We start from the raw sequence: 17,820 nt of genomic DNA on the forward strand, positions 1-17,820 counted from the left end.
CAAAAAATCAAGATTATGGCAACCAGACTGATCAATAACTGGGAAATAAAGGGAGAAAACATGGAGACAGTGACAAACTTTGTATTTCTAGGCACAAATATTACTGCAGATGCAGACTACAACCAGGAAATCAGAACATGTTTACTTCTTGGGAAGAGAGTCTGTGACATGGTTTTATGGTAGACTTGATTACTTAAAAAGTGGAATTGATACAGAATAGTTTTGCTTTCATCGCTATCAAGTCCTCTTTTCACCAGGATCGCATTCAAAGAAAACCAAAACAAAAAGCAACAAAAATGGCAATGTATTGTCGAAGGCTTTCATGGCCAGAATTACTGGGTTGTTGTAGGTTTTTAGGGCTGTATGGCCATGTACTAGAAGCATTCTCTCCTGATGTTTCACCTGCATCCTCAGAGGTTGTGAGGATGCTTGCCACAGATACAGGTGAAACATCAAGAGAGAATACTTCTAGAACATGGCAATATAGCCGAAAAAGACTACGACAACTCCAAAATGGTAATACACTGCTTTTCAGAAAAGGAGCGAGCAATCTACAGGAGATCACAAAAATGGCAAATGTTATTCCAGAGCATGTTCAGTCATTTTGGCTCCATCTATACTGCCATATAAAATTGAAATTATCTGCTTTATACTGGATTATATTAGTCTACACTGCCAGATATTCCAGTTCAAAGCAGATAATCTCGATGTTATATGGCTGTTTAGATAGAGCCTCAGTTTCCTGCAACAGACATTGGCATTTCTTTTTCTCTATGTTTTTGCCCTCCTGTTACATTCAAAGTGATCAATACTGCCACTTGGTGGTGGGGGGAGTTAAAAGGGAGCATTCTTTCCTTACCTCAAGAAACCACTATGTACATTTCCTTTTAGATTGCCTGTTTTGACCTCAACTTGATCTTTGTGGAATACCTAGTGTTCCGTTTCCTTTGTAGGCTCTGATTTTACAGTTTAGAGTAGAACTTTCCAGGCACATCTTTTTGGTAAAACAAATTATGGAATGATTTTTAAAGCTGTACATTTGGTTCCTGTATCACTCAGGGCTTCTCTGAAATCCATGCTTTTGAAGAATTTACAAAAGTTAGCAAGTCATGACCTTCTCTTTTCAAAATCATATTGACTCTCTTTTATTTTATATTTCTTTTCTTATATTTCCTGTTTGATTTCTTATGGAACTTTGCAAATTTTTCACCTCCAAATGCTGTTTACTTTCTGATCTCTTTTGCTGAAGGGATAATTGGAAATAGGCAGAGCTTTATTAATGTTCTTACAAATCCACTGTCTGTCTTGCTGTCTCTTCTTTATGTCAGCTGTGAGTTATTGCAGTTGTGACAGGGCCTTCTGTTCAGGGATTGTATGCTCTGTGTGTTGTGGATTGCCTACAATTAAGCGTATTATCAAATTCAACCCATCGAGACCTTTTAGACAGTCAGATGTATATTATCTCAAGACCATCTTATTTGTATTCTCAGTTAGTGCACATCTAATTCCCATGAATCTGCCTGTTTTTATTCATGGTAATAGATGCAGTGACAATTGAAGATGAACCCTGCTGTTCTTTTATCATATTTTTCTACTGAAAGGAGCATAAGTACTTAATTCAATACTCCAGGTTACTAAATATGGTTGACTTCCCAACAATAAAATCTTAAGTCAACCTACCGTGTCATCTTAAGTCAATCCACTTTACAAAAGTGATCATTCCATTTTTAAAGGAAGACAGTTCATTATTCTAAATATTTTCTAACCAGAGTCCAGCTGGGATCTCAGAGAAATGGGAATTGGGAATGTAACTTTTACCTTCTTTAGTTTTCTTATGCAAAAACGAAGATTGTCTAAAGTTTTCCCCACTGGTATATTACCACATATTTTCCAAAATATTTTTGTACAAAAATATTTACTTTGGGTTGTTGTAGGTTTTTTCGGGCTATATGGCCATGTTCTAGAGGCATTTTCTCCTGACATTTCACCTGCATCTGTGGCAAGCATCCTCAGAGGTAGTGAGGTCTGTTGGAACTAGGAAAATTGGTTTATATATCTGTGGAATGACCAGGGTGGGACAAAGGACTCCTGTCTGTTGGAACTAGGTGTGAATATTTCAACTGACCACCTTGATTAGAATTTGATGGCCCTGCAGTGCCTGGGGCAATCTTTTGTTGAGAGGTGATTAGATGTCCTTGTTTGTTTCCTCTCTGTTGTTGTGCTGTTGTAATTTTAGAATTGTTTAATACTGGTAACCAGATTTTGTTCATTTTCATGGTTTCCTCCTTTCTGTTGAAATTGTCCACATGCTTGTGGATTTCAATGGCTTCTGTGGCTAGTCTGACATGGTGGTTGTTAGAGTGGTCCAGCATTTCTGTGTTCTCAAATAATATGCTGTGTCCAGGTTGGTTCATTAGGTGCTCTGCTATGGCTGACTTCTCTGGTTGAAGTAGTCTGCAGTGCCCTTTCATGTTCCTTGATTCGTGTTTGGGCGCTGCGTTTGGTGGTTCCTATGTAGACTTGTCCATAGCTGCATGGTACACAGTAGACTCCTGCAGAAGTGAGAGGATCCCTCTTGTCCTTTGCTGAACGTAGCATTTGTTGGATTTTCTTGGTGGGTCTGTAGGTAGTTTGTATGTTGTGTTTCCTCATCAGCTTCCCTATGCGGTCAGTGGTTCCCTTGATGTATGGCAAGAACACTTTTCCTCTGGGTGGATCTTTGTCTTTACTCTTGTGGCTTGTTCTCGGTCTTGCAGCTCTTCTGATGTCTGAGGTGGAGTATCCATTGCCCTATAGAGCCCAGTTTCGAAGTTCAGTTCAACTTGGAGGAGGTGGGGTTCGCAGATTCTTTTTGCACAGTCTGCCAAGGCTTTAATTGTGCTTCTTTTTTGACTTGGGTGATGGTTGGAGTTTTGATGTAGATATCTATCTGTGTATGTGGGTTTTCTGTAAACAGTGTGACCCAATTGTTGATGTGGTTTACGGATGACTAGGACATCTAGAAAAAACAGTCTTCCTTCATTTTCTTTTTCCATGGGGAATTGGATGTTTGGGTGAATGCTGTTAAGATGGTCCAGGAACCTGTTGAGTTCTTCTTCTCCATGGCTCCATATGTTGAAAATGTCATCCACATATCTGAACCATATAGTGGGCTTTTTTGTCGCTGTTTCCAGGGCTTGTTTTTCAAAGTGTTCCATGTAGAAATTAGCTATGACTGGCTGAGAGGGCTCCCCATAGCTACTCCATCTTTCTGTTCGTAGAATTTATTGTCCCACTGAAAGTAGCTGGTGGTGAGGCAATGGTGAAACAGAGCTGTGATGTCTTCTAGGAACCTCTGGCTGATTAGTGCAATGGTGTCTGCTACCGGGACCATGGTAAATAGAGACACCACATCAAAGCTGATCAGTTTGTTGTTGGTATTTAGCTTGAGATTGCTGATTTTTTCTATGAAGTGGGCTGAGTCCTTGATGTAGTGTGTAGTGAGCCCAATATGGCTTTGTAACTGTGCAGCAAGAAATTTTGCTAAGTCGTACATGGGGTATCCAACGGCACTCACGATGGGTCTGAGTGGGGTGGAGTCCTTATGGATTTTTGGGAGTCCATAAAGCCTAGCTGGAAGGGCTTCCGATTTACATAGCTGTTGTCGTATGTCGAAGTTGATTGAGGAGTTCTTAATCAGAGTGTTGGTTTTCCTGGTGATTTTCGAAGTTGGGTCTTGTTTAAGTTTTCTGTATATAGTAGGATCCGGTAGTTTTCTGATCTTCTCCTTGTATTGTTCTGTATCCAAGATTACTGTGGCATTCCCTTTGGCTGCTGGGAGAATGATGATATCAGGATCTGAGTTGAGCTCTCTGATGGCTTGTCTTTCTTTCCTTGTTATGTTACTGGAGGGAAGTTTTGTCTTTTTCAGGATCCTTGCTGTTTTCCCTCTTACTTCTTCTGCTTCTTCCTCAGGGAGGCGATAAATTGCTGATTTGACATTGGCAATGATATTTTCTACTGGGATCCTGTATTTTGTTTCTGCAAAACACTGCTTCTTGTATAAAGATACTGTTCCTTTCAAAATGCAAACAAAAGTCTCCTAATGTGACTAATTGCAAGGTTTTACTTTTTCCCAGCATGGGGAGTATTCTTGGTTTGAGAGTTGGAGCAGGACAGTGAGAGACTAAAACATCAATCCCCACTCAGCCATGAAACTGTCATGAATAACTTTCCAATAACTTTAAAGCATAGGTTCTTTTTATTGCAATTTGCAGTGTGAGAGGATACAACAGATTACAGAACTTTTACACAAGGAATGAGCAATGGTATTCCCTGTAGTAACCTATGGATGTGAGAGCTGGACCATAAGGAAGGCTGAGTGAAGGAAGATAGACACTTTTGAACGGTGGTGTTGGAGGAAAATTCTGAGAGTGCCTTGGACCGCGAAAAGATCCAACCAGTCCATACTTCAGGAAATAAAGCTCGATTGCTTATTGGGGGGAAGGACATTAGAGGCAAAGATGAAGTATTTTGGCCACATCATGAGAATACATGAAAGATTAGAGAAGACAATGATGCTGGGGAAAATGTAAGGAAAAAGGAAGAGGGGTGACTGGCTTCACTCTGAAGGAGCTGGGGGTGGTGACGGCCAACAGGGAGCTCTGGCATGGGATGGTCCATGAGGTCATGAAGAGTTGGAAGCAACTGAATGAATAAAAACAACACACAAAGAATGGCATTGGACATACATACAGATTCTATGCAACTACATTAGATTCACTAACAACTTACTGTTACAATGGACTACAAACAAAGAAAGGAGAGTTACATTTATACTCAGCATTCACCACATGTGCATGCATCCATCTTCATGCATACAAATATTACCATATCCTTTTCTCCCTTTTTGGAGAAGAACACCTGTTTAGGCCAAGCCCTGCTCCCTGCAGCCTGCCAACACACACTCCAAAACTTCCATAATGCCAGAATGCCAAAATTTCTTGCCTAAGAACAATGCCAAGGATCGGCTCTCTGTTCTCCATACAGCAGAACCTGACTCCCTGCACAAAATCTAAGACTCCAAAATGCACTCTTTTCTCTTCCCTTGAGAAAAGGAGGCAAGTGACCAGACTGGCACTCTCCATGCGTACACTATCTCTGCCACTCTCCATGCGTACACTATCTCTGACCTTCCCATGGACCATAGCGGGTGGAACAGACTCCTGCATTCTGCCACACTTGAGAATTATTAGAGTCTTTTATAGGAATATTCTGCTGATGTTGTCCCAAAGTTATAAAGTAATGATAGATGTCTTCCATCCTGGAATGTGTTGACTCCAACTCAGTTTCCTGGCCAGATGTTGATTCTTCTTGATTGGTGTTAGCCTTGTGTTGACTTCCTTCTTAACATTGTAAAATGTTTCCCTTATCACTGTCCCAGTTCTTATCAGAGTTTATTTTTCAGTCCTTATTAGCAACTTCTAATTACAGTCCGGCAAGCAGGTTTAGTCATTGCAAGTCTTAATATTATACTGGTGTCTCCAAAATTATTAACCCCCATTCATTCATTTCTTCCATTTGGTTCATTCATACCCACACATATATTAAATCCATATTTATCAAATCTGCATATATATATATATATATATATATATATATATATATATACACACACACATACAAACTCACTGGGTAACCTTGGGCAAGTCAAACTCTCAATGGCAAACATCTACTGAACAAATCTGTCCAAGAAAACTTTGTGATAGGTTTGCCTTATGGATTGACATAGGTTGGAAATGAAGGCAAACAACAAAAATTCTTTAGATTCCTAGTGGGTATCTCAAATGGAACCTATACATTTAAAAGCTACTTGCTTTTTTTCTCCATTATCCTTCCTGCTTGGCAGAATGTACTTGTGGTTGAAAACATGTAGTGATTATCTCATACATACATGCTTCAGAAAGATACCCAGGCAATTCCCAAGTTACAACAACAACAACTTTATTTTTATACCCCACCTCCATCTCTTCTAAGGAACTCGTTGTGGCTTAAAAAGGGAGTAGCCCAGAGAGCACAAAGTTTAAAACGTAACACAATAAGATAGCATCAAAACAAAACTAAATACAAACATATTGCAATAAAACATAACATCATAAAAACAGTACCATACAGAAAGATAAAACAAAATAGGTTCTGTAGGTTTGTTCTTAAGTTGAATTTGTTTGTAAGTTGGAATAGATACTTTAAAGTGTATCTCCAGACAGACAGACAGACAGACAGATATACATTAGCTTTGGATAGCACAGGGAAGGGTTAACATCCTTGTGGTGTTTGTTTTGCTGTCTGTGTCCCTATTTCAGAAGATTTCTCTACCCTTTCTGTCACTGTGTTTTTGAAAAAAAATGGCTTGTTATGGAAACAAGGATTTATGAGAAAGCTTCAGTTCAGACATCTTTTCCCCACGATAACTCTTTCAGGAGTAAATTTCTTTTTCAAGGGGTAGATTTATTTTACTTCTCATTTTCTCAGCCCCGTTCTTAATTGTGATGTTGGATTGTGTGATTATAAATAATTGGTTTTAAGGTTTTATGTGTTTTAATGATTTTTTTAATTCTTATGTTTTTTATTGTGTGTGTTTTTAGCATCTAATTATTACCTATATAAGTAAGCTGCCTTAAATCCCCTATGGGGTTGAGAAGGGTGGGTATGAATACAGTAAATCAATCAATCAATAAGTCATTTGTAAGTCAGATGTTTTCAACCCAGGGACTGCCTGTAGTATCATACCTCAAAGAAATATTTGTAGCTTGACTCCAAACACCATAAGCCCCATCTACACTGGCTGTTAGCAAGAATCATAGGAGTAGTAATCATTAGCACGACAGACTTTGAATTGTAGAGTGTTGGACTAGTCTCGTATTCCTATCCAGTTCTAAAATAGTCTAGACACTGACACTATTCCACAGAGTTATTGTGAAGATAAAATGTAGGATGAAGAATTAGATATTTGTTTTATGTTTACTAAAGAAAGCCAAGATACACATGCAAGTAAAAAAAATAGAATGGCAATAGAAGCACATTTAAAAGGGTTTTACTTGGAGCAATATCAGGCTTTAGCCATTAAATACACCACATTTTGCATCATGGGAGGAAAGTACAATGAAAGGGGCATAGCATATAGGCAAGCATGTAAGCTGAAAGCATAGGAGCTGTGAATGGCAGTGTGGCATCATCACTTCAACTTCACCATGACTCCTGTTTCATCACTGATTGTAGATACAAAAGAATGCTGCAGGAGGACAGCTGACATTTGTCTTTTGTGTTTCTTTCTCTCTCACTCATAAAAATATATTGCTATTAGGTAGAGGTGTTTTCTTTCAGCAACAGTTAAGAAGGGAGAAACAAAGCAAAGCTTAAAAAGCAAGCCTGCAAAACAAATGGAAAAAAAAGCTAAGCCCATTCAAAACATATATTAGGAATTTTGGAAAAAGCCAAAACAATGTGATAAACAGGGTATTTCAAAAAGGACACAATTTGAAATCACTATTTCTCTTCCACTACAAATCATGTATTAACAATTCTTAGACAAACATCACTTATATAAAAATGTAATGTTCATTTGTGGGATTAACATAACTCAAAAACCACTGCACAAATTGCCACCAAATTTGGCCACAAGACACCTACTAACCCAAGGAGTGACCATCACTCAAAAAATTGATTTTGTCATTTGGGAGTAGTAGTTGCTGGAATTTGTAGTTCACCTACAATCAAAGAGAATTCTGAACTCCACTAATGATGGAATTGAACCAAACTTGGCACACAAGACTCCCATGACCAACAGAAAACACTGGAAGGGATTGGTGGGCATTGCCCTTGAGTTTGGGAGTTGTAGTTCACCTATATACAGAAAGCAATGTGGACTCAAAAAATGATGGACCTGGACCAAACTTGGCACAAATATTCCTTATGCCCAAATATGAACACAGATGGAGTTTGGGGGAAATAGACCTTGACATTTTGGAGTTGTAGTTACTGGGATTTACCTACAATCAAAGAGCATGCTGAACCTCACCAACGACAGAATTGGGGCAAACTTCCCACACAGAACCCCCATACTTAAGGCCATCCAGTCCAACTCCCCTCACCAGGGCAAAAAAAACATAATCAAAGCCCTCCTGACAAAGAGCCATCCAACCATAGATATAGATATATATGATTCACACACACACACACAGAGAGAGAGATAATATCATAGATTTGAAAGAGATCTCCTAAAGAAGGACAATTATATGTTGCATGTTCCAGAGTAGGCAAACCAGACAATCTCCACATCAACACTGACAAAGAAACAGCAAGAAATATTCTTTACTCACAAGCATAATGAAATTACATATATTAGAAACCAATACTTTCTCATTACTTTATTTTCCAGATCACCAGACTGGGCCACAGCAACGCTTGGCAGGGGACAGCTAGTTCTTTTTATAAAAATAGATATTACTGCAAATTTCACCCAAAGCATAATTTGTAGTAAATTAGGATTTCACTTTTTTTGGCTGGTAAACCAATGTTGAGCTATCCCAAATGACTTAAAAAAAAAAAACAGGATTATTTTCAGGAGCTCTGCCTTCTAAGCATCCAGTGATTCTATTGCTTCCAACATCTTCCTGACAATAGTTTGAATATTCACTTACTATTCTATTTTAATTCCAAACAGAAATGTATATGCTGTGTTTTTCACAGAAACACAGAGAAAGAGAAAGCAAGGTGAATACAGTTTAATTTTCAAGTTGCTAACTGAAAATATATATTTGCAGTTGTATAATTGGAGATCAACAGACTTTTCTGAATTGGAAATGAAAAGGAAGAATAGTCCCTTGTGGTCCTGCAGATTTTTTTTTCTTTTTGGCAATTCTTAAGACCTTTATTACGAAATGCTTGCAGTTTGACTTGAAGAGTATGTTTCATACAAATTAAAAATGAGGCTTCTTAAAAATTCCCAACTTTTCTGACGATATATATATATATATATATATATATATATATAACAATTTAAAAACCTTGAAAGGTGTATACTGAGAAAAAAAACAGGCCTTTGAGTTTTTCTTGTGTATCCATTGCCATGGACCGACCACCACCTGGTCAGCTTTAGACTCACTGCACCCCCTAACCTCCGCAGAGGTGGAGGACCCATTAAGATGATCCGCCCCAGGAGGCTTATGGATCCGGTTGGATTCCTGACGGCTCTTGGGGAATTTCCCGCCACCTCGGTTGGTGATCCTGTTGATGCCCTGGTCGCTCTCTGGAATGGGGAGATGGCTAGGGCAATAGACACGGTCGCTCCAGAACGTCCCCTCTCAAGTAGCCGAGCTAAAGCAGCTCCTTGGTTTACCGAGGAGCTGGCAGCGTTGAAGCGAAAGAAGAGGGAACTAGAGAGCGTGTGGTGTTCGGATCCGAGCGAGCCAAATCGAACACGGTTTGTGTCCTTTTTAAGGGCATATGCCACGGCAATAAAAGCCGCAAAGAAGACTTTCTTTGCGGCCACTATTGCGTCTGCAAAGAACCGTCCGGCTGAGCTGTTCCGGGTTGTCAGAGGCCTGTTAAAACCCTCCACTCAGGATGGGTGCCCTGATGACTCGGCAGCTCGCTGTGAAGCTTTTGCTCAGTTCTTTGCAGACAAAGTCGCTTTGATCTGCTCTGGACTGGATACCATATTAACGGCAGTCTCTGAGGATGTAACACGAGCATCTGCTTGTCCGGTTTTGTTGGACTCATTTCAATTGGTTCAATCTGAGGATGTGGACAAGGTGCTTGGAGGAATGAGAGCTACCACATGCATCCTAGACCCCTGCCCATCCTGGCTTCTGAAGGAGGCCAGAGGGGGATTGGCCGAGTGGGTGAAGGTGGTGGTTAATGCCTCCCTTCGGGAAGGCAAAATTCCAGCCAGCTTAAAGCAAGCTGTGATAAAACCGCTGTTGAAGAAACCATCACTGGATCCCACTCAATTCATCAACTATCGGCCTGTTTCCAATCTCCCCTTTTTGGGCAAAGTCCTGGAACGTGTGGTGGCCTCACAACTCCAGGCATTCTTGGTAGACACGGATTATCTGGATCCGGCACAGTCTGGCTTTAGGCCGGGGCATGGTACCGAGACAGCCTTGGTCGCCTTAGTGGATGATCTGCGCCGGGAGCTCGACGGGGAGTGTGTCCCTGTTGGTGCTGCTGGACCTCTCAGCGGCCTTCGATACCGTCAACCACGGTATCCTTCTGGGACGCCTCACGGGAATGGGTCTTGGAGGTACTGTTCTGCAGTGGCTCCGCTCATTCCTCGAGGGTCGGTCTCAGAAGGTGTTACTGGGAGACTCCTGTTCAACCCCACAACCTTTGTCTTGTGGGGTTCCTCAGGGTTCAATACTGTCTCCCATGTTGTTTAACATCTACATGAAGCCGCTGGGTGAGATCATCCGGAGTTTCGGAGTGCAATGTCATCTGTACGCAGATGATGTCCAACTCTGTCACTCCTTCCCACCTGCTACTAAGGAGGCTGTCGAGGTCCTGAACCGGTGCTTGGCCACTGTGACAGTCTGGATGGGGGCGAACAAATTGAAATTGAATCCAGACAAGACAGAGGTACTCCTGGTTAGTCGCAAGGCCGAACAGGGTATAGGGTTACAGCCTGTGTTGGACGGGGTCGCACTCCCCCTGAAGACACAGGTTCGCAGTTTGGGTGTGATCCTGGACTCATCGCTGAGCCTGGAACCCCAGGTTTCGGCGGTGACCAGGGGAGCATTCGCACAGTTAAAACTTGTGCGCCAACTGCGCCCGTACCTTGGGAAGTCTGACTTGGCCACGGTAGTCCACGCTCTGGTTACATCCCATCTTGATTACTGCAACGCTCTCTACGTGGGGTTGCCTTTGAAGATGGCCCGGAAGCTCCAATTAGTCCAACGGGCGGCAGCCATGATACTAACAGGAGCGGAGCGCAGGGAGCACACAACTCCTCTGCTGCACCAGCTCCACTGGCTGCCGATCTGCTACCGGGCTCAATTCAAAGTGCTGGCGTTGGCCTTTAAAGCCCTAAACGGTTCTGGCCCAACCTACCTATCCGAACGTATCTCTGCCTATCAGCCCACCAGGACCCTAAGATCTTCTGGGGAGGCCCTGCTCTCTATCCCGCCTGCTTCACAGGTGCGGCTGGCGGGGACGAGAGACAGGGCCTTTTCTGTGGTGGCCCCTCGGCTTTGGAACGCCCTTCCCATGGAGGTAAGATCAGCCCCCTCGCTGATGGTGTTTCGAAAAAGATTGAAGACCTGGATGTTCGAACAGGCATTCGGTTAATTCGGTACAATGAACTGATGACTAAAAGATTGGTAATATGGACGATGAAATTGGATTATGATTTTAGTTAAGAGATGCATGGATTATTATTGACGGGCCAATATTGTATATTGTGTATTGTGTATGCTGTTTTTTATGGTTTTAATCTGAATATTGTTGTTTGTTGTACTGTTGTAAACCGCTTTGAGTCGCCAATTTAGGCTGAGAAACGGCGGTATACAAGCACAGTAATAAAATAAATAAATAAATAAATAAATAAATAATACTCCTGTTATATTCCAATAAATTTGTTGCTGTTTTCCTCGAGCCTTGCCTCTGCTACACTTTCTTCTAAGCCGAACAGCCTGCACAAGAAGAAAGGTCAAATCAAGGACCAAATTAGAGCTACACTATCAAATAAGTAAACCCTTTTTAATTAGTGGTCCCTTTGTAAAACAGCTCCTAAGTTGATACTGATAATTACTGGGCTTCCTCACAATCACACATAGACATGCACACCCTCAGACAATATATACAAATACATAAACACACTTCAGCAAGGGAGGATTCAACTACACCCCATCCTAGTGATCTTATGGAAGTCTAATTGGAATAAATGTTCTTGGGATGTTGGTTTGAGAAGATTTTTTTCCACCCCATAAAACTCAAATGCAGGTCTTTGATTGTATATTCTTGATCATCTGGAGGAAAGGTGGAGTGACTGCCATAGAATCAAGGGTGGAGTCACGGCCTCATAATAACAAACCTATTGGACACTCCTGTCCTGTTGTCAAAGATCTTTTTTATGTTTGGGAACTGACTGGGTTTACTACTACAAAACCCCAGCAGAATAATAACCATCTGCTTTCAAGTTCTGAAAATGGCTTCCTATATGCCTGCCCTCACCACAGATTCAACCTTTGGGTTTACATACTGACCTTGAACTGAGGTTGCCAGCATTGTAATATAGTGAAGTAGCTCTCACTCCCTTATATCTATGAATTTAAGAAGCTTACAATGTCCAGTTAAACAACTAAAAACAAATCTTTTTAAAGTTTAGGCTTAATGCTGGTTTAGAATGACATATATTCTCTGTCAAACTCCTCTGCTGCGGATAAGCTTACAGGAACTATATTGTTCTGATCTAAACTTTTCCATATTCAAAAGGAGATCAGATTTATTATCTCATTAACTCCTGCTGGTTTCAACTTTTAGAATTCGCAGGGTGCTGGCCGTAGACTGCTTTCAACGTGACCAGGAACATGCATGGGTTTAATGTGAGTTATGGAAATGTGCTGGCATTTCATTAGCATTCTAGTGACACATCTCTTTTCCTAAGTGGCTAAATGAAACTCTCAGAATAAACAAAAAAGTGAATTCTACCTAGCACAGAAGAGACAGATGGAGAGTGATATAGTTTATGGGTGATTCTGGTGATACATGAAGTATTCATTCCATGCAGACGGCTGTGATATATATATATATATATATATATATATATATATATATATATATATATAGAGAGAGAGAGAGAGAGAGAGAGACTGAGACTCTAACACACACATCTGTATGGAGCTTAGGGAGCATGCTGATTTTTACAGAATCTTAATACCCAATAGTGCCATATGTCCCCCTTACCATTAATCATCATCTGTTATGTCATGTTACTTTTCCATCTGGTTGGAGAGTCAGGTGTGATCCTGAATAGCTGCAGTACATTAATTTCCAACTGGAGCCTACTAGTGGCTGGCAAATTAGGTTATTTGGTGACTAATTTATTAGCTGTGTTAATTGTTTGATGGATCATTATTGACGACCACTCAACAGATGGCAGATGGCCAATAAAATACTCTATGCAATTTTCTGTCCTTTTGTGCACCTTGATATTTCTTAGGGTTTCTTTTTAAAGAACTTTTCAAAGTACAATACTTTCTGGCACAGTTATGTTTAGGGTGAATAGACTGGATAACTTTAGAGAACAAAAGTTCTGAAATGTGATGCAGAGACAATGAAGTGGAACATTCATATTCAAAACTTATTCGTTTTGTTTAACAGGTCTTTTAACAGCTTGAAAGAGCAATAAAATGTCTTTCTTTCCTTGCCATGGCTCTAACATGCAATATAAAAAAGTATATGGATGACATAGGACTATTCATGAAACTCAGCTTCAGGGCAGTAGAAAATTTTCTCGGTGCTGATGCTGTGGCCATTGTTTGCATGGCTGAAAATATCTGGTATTGAGCCAGACAAAACACAAGTGTCGTGATTAGGGATAATTTGGCAGGTGGTGCCACTCTCTCTTGGCGCTCTTGTATAACTGGAGACTTTGCATGTATCAGAGAAATGTTAAATTGGGAAGTGGTAAGGAGGAAGCAAGTAATTATTTCTATTTCTAAGACAAATGTCTGCTAACGTCAGATAACATAGTGCTACTCATTTTTTTCTTGAAGTTTGTCTAAAGTCTGATAATGGGAGTGAAATCATTTATACTGAGAGTTTTTCCAAATATCAATCAATTAGTTCCTTGAAACACAACTTCATTAAAAAAAATCCCATTTCACTCATTGCATCTTAGCACTTACCATTTCAAAATACTAAAACCCTTTTGCTCAGTCACAGACATGTACTCTCCAAGTGCCCCAGTCAGAAGACATTTGGAATTATAAATTCCAACACCACTGAAGAGGAAGGAGGGCATGGCCGTGACTTTCTTTTGTTCCTCCTTTAACACACACAACATGGGAGACAGAGTTGGGAGCTTCAGAGGATGAGAAAATCTCCAACTTCTTTTCTTTTTCAGTATTTTTTTTATTCAGAAGGAAAACATAGTAAAAAGCGAATCTCCCCCCAGTTAGTCTATACCATTCTTAAAATGAGTTGCCCAGAACTGAATGCAGTACTCCAAATGAGGCTGATCAGAACAGAATACAGTGAGGCTGTATATATCCCTTGACTTGGAAACAATGATTCTGTTAATGCAGACTAAAATAATATTCACCTTCTTTGCTGCTGCATCATTCTGCTGGTTCATGTTCAATGTATGATCAACAATAATCCTGAGGACTTTTTATCATGGAGAGCTGACAAGTCAAAACATTAGGGGTTTTGAGGCCTAAATATAGCATTTGGCAAATGTTGAATTACATTTTATTAATTTCCATCCAATTTTCTACTTTAGCATGGTTCTTACATCTAAAAGTAGCTTCTATTCATAATCTCTTCAACATAAGTAACAATCCTGCACACACACACACACACATTCCTATCTATACATACAGTATCTATCTATATATGGGAATATTTACAATAGTTGGTTGGTGAATCAAATCTTTTATTAATTACACATAAGAGAATGGAATTAAAATATGATACAGTTATCTGTTTTTTCCCTCTCCAAGGTGACTAACAGGAATTTTGAATGACTAGTTTGAATGACCACACTTCTCTAGTGTCATTACTTTGAACCTTGTGTGAATACTTTCAACAGGTAAAAACAGAAGGCCTAGTGATGGTTCTCTTATTTGGACATGAAGTGATGCTATGTATTGTTGTAATTTGCTTTCAAAACATTTCTGGTTTATGGTAATATAATGCAGTATTCCAAATAAAGTTTGTTCAAAGATGATTTGACCATGCCTTCCCCTAAGACTGAGAGATTGTGACTTGCCCAAGGCAACCCAGTGGATTTCCATGGCCAAGTGAATATTGCACCCTGGTCTCTCAGAGCATGAGTTCAACACTCCAACCCTTACATCAGAATGCATTGTTGTTGGCCTCAGCAGTAGCAGCAGCCTCATGAGATGTTATTTTCTCTCCATGAGTACAATGTCAAAATAGCACCATGAATACATGTGTTTTCCACATCACTGTTTTGTTCTAATACATTAATTATGAAATAATTGCTATATCCAAAATATTAGCGAATAATTTTTACAATAATTTATCTATCCAATCTCAGATATGCTATCATTAGACTTCTGTGAGTGAATATATCAATATGTTCTTGTGAACTATCTATAAAAAGAACACCAAGGGTGCATTTTGTTATCGCATGCTAAAAAAAGCTGTGAGCTTATATCCTTTGATCTAACTTTAATAGCTGAAAGTGACTTTGCCTTTGGAAAAGAGCTTTGCTCCCAACTCATAAGTTATCCCAAGAGAGCAACTAAGATGGGTATATTTTAGCCAAGGATATGGATGTAGATTAGATGTAAGAAAGTGTCATTTTATGCATACTTTAAGAAAAGAGGATGTGTTGAGACTCAGCGTCTGTCTCATGCACCTACTACCAGTAGTAGAAGGAAACGTGGCTTAGAGAATGATGAAGCTCAGCGGCAGCTGAAAAGGATCAGGGACTTGTTTCTAGAGAGTACCGATGAGGAGGATTTTGCAGGTTTTACTCGCGAGGAGATGGAGCTGGACGATTACAGAGGTGTAAAAAGAGCAGCCAGCAGCTCAAATAGCGATGTAGGATCTGTTGCTAAGCGCCCGAGAGATGTAGCAGATTGTGGGGACTTTGACAGCGAAGAGGAAGATCTGGATTGGACTAAAGTGCAGGAAGTCATGGATGTCCTTAATGCCCCCTCCTCAAGTGGTGAATTCCAGGGTTTTCAGGATGATTGGGCTGTAGATGATTCTTTGCAGGATGGAGCACGGAGTGCTGACTGGCAACAATGGCGCAGCCTGGATTCACCTGAGGAATTGGACCCAGCTGACAGTAACTCCAGCGATTCGGATGAGATTTAAGCAGCAGCTTGGGGACAGACGAATCGCAGAGTTCAAAGTGTCGCATGCCGTGTGCCTTGTGTTAACTCCTGCCCTGAGTTCTTGTTGCAGCTTCGTGTTACCTGACCCTGTGAACAACCCTGCTGGTTCCTGACTCGTGAGTCTTCTGTGCCTTGACCCTCGGACTGTCTGACTACGCCTCTGCCTGTTCCTGTTAACTTCATTGGACCGCTCCTCATGAGGATTGCCGTATGCTGTTTCGTTGGCTTTTGGAATGGACTATGTTTCCTTGCTGAATTCAAGCTGTTTGTTTTGGTTTAAAGACTGACTTTCCTTTTCGTCAGTCAAGGCTGACTGAGACTGGTTTGTTTACTTTTCTGCTGACTGCAAGCCTCCTTAGTTTACATCTCTGAAGATAAGAGTCTCCTTTGTTTTGCTAATAGACATTAAACACCTTCCTTTAACTCCAACGGTGCCGTTTGTGTTTCTGCCTGGCCTGGGTCTTGACAGATTGAACTCTGCCTCAAACAAACCCAGCAGGAGGCATGGCATCTCTTGGTGAGTTGGCAGACCAGATAGCCCTTTTAAAAGCGCAATTTGATGCACTCCATGGGGGAGGATCGGCTGGCGGGCCGCGCAAGGCTCGTGTTATTGTCCCCGAGCGCTTTTCTGGAGAAAAGGATGGTTTGCCACTGTTTTTGATGCAGACCAAGGTTTATTTTAAGCAAGTGCCTGCAACAGATTACCCTACTGATGAAAGCAAAGTGGCTTTTGTGATCAGCCTCCTGTCGGGCCGAGTGGGTAAGTGGGCTGTAAATTTGGTTAACAGTGATAGCCCCTTACTGAATAATTACGCTGGCTTTTTGGACGCTCTTAAGGAGGTGTTTGGAGACCCTCTCCAGGAAGAAAATGCCAGTCGTGAATTACATGCTATCAAGCAAGGGAAGGAGTGCGTGACGGACTATTTGAATCGTTTCAATTACTTGAAACAGCATTTAGACTGGGGCGAGAAAGCTTTTATGACTTGCTTCACAGCGGGGCTTGCTCCAGCTTTAAAGATTGAATTAGCACGCTTTGAACCTCCGGAGACCTGGGAGGCATTGACTAAAACAGCTCTTCGGCTGGAGAGAAGACAGAACATGCTGCGGAAGGAGGGGTATTTACAGCCGCAGACCTTGCCCGCCGTCCCCTCTAATGTCAACACCGCCGCTGCCTGTTCCAGTTTGGATACTGAGGAGCCAATGCAGCTGGGGAGTCAACGCCGGCTGTCCAAGGAGGAGAAGGAGAGACGGCGTCAGTTGCATTTATGTCTGTATTGTGGTGCGGGGGGCCATTTCGCCCGCAACTGCCCGGCCAAGGTTCCTAAGGAGCAGGGAAAAGGCCAGCCCTAATGTGCTCAGGGGCAAGCACATTAGGGCCAGTGGTTCAGTGGCCCCGGTGTAAGGACCATGTGTTTTTGTCCATTGAACTCTGTTCCAGTCAAGGTAATAAATTCTCCACCTGGGCCCTAGTGGATTCTGGGGCGACAGGGTCCTATATGGACAAAGGCTTCGCTTTTGAACATCACGTTGAGTTACATAAGAAGAGACAGCCAGAGTGGGTGGAAGGAGCAGATGGAGCTTTAGTTGGCCACCGGTCTGTCACCCTGGAAACTGGGCCCCTGAAGTGGGAGGCTCAGGGTGTAGAGGGCTGGTTTTCCTGGGATGTGATTACCCTGCCTAGGTATACCATCATTTTAGGCATGGACTGGCTGTCCAAGATTAATCCCAGAATAGACTGGCAAGCCAAGACCAT

The sequence above is a fragment of the Anolis sagrei genome, chromosome 2 (genome assembly GCF_037176765.1).
Source record: "Anolis sagrei isolate rAnoSag1 chromosome 2, rAnoSag1.mat, whole genome shotgun sequence".
Classification (NCBI taxonomy): domain Eukaryota; kingdom Metazoa; phylum Chordata; class Lepidosauria; order Squamata; family Dactyloidae; genus Anolis; species Anolis sagrei.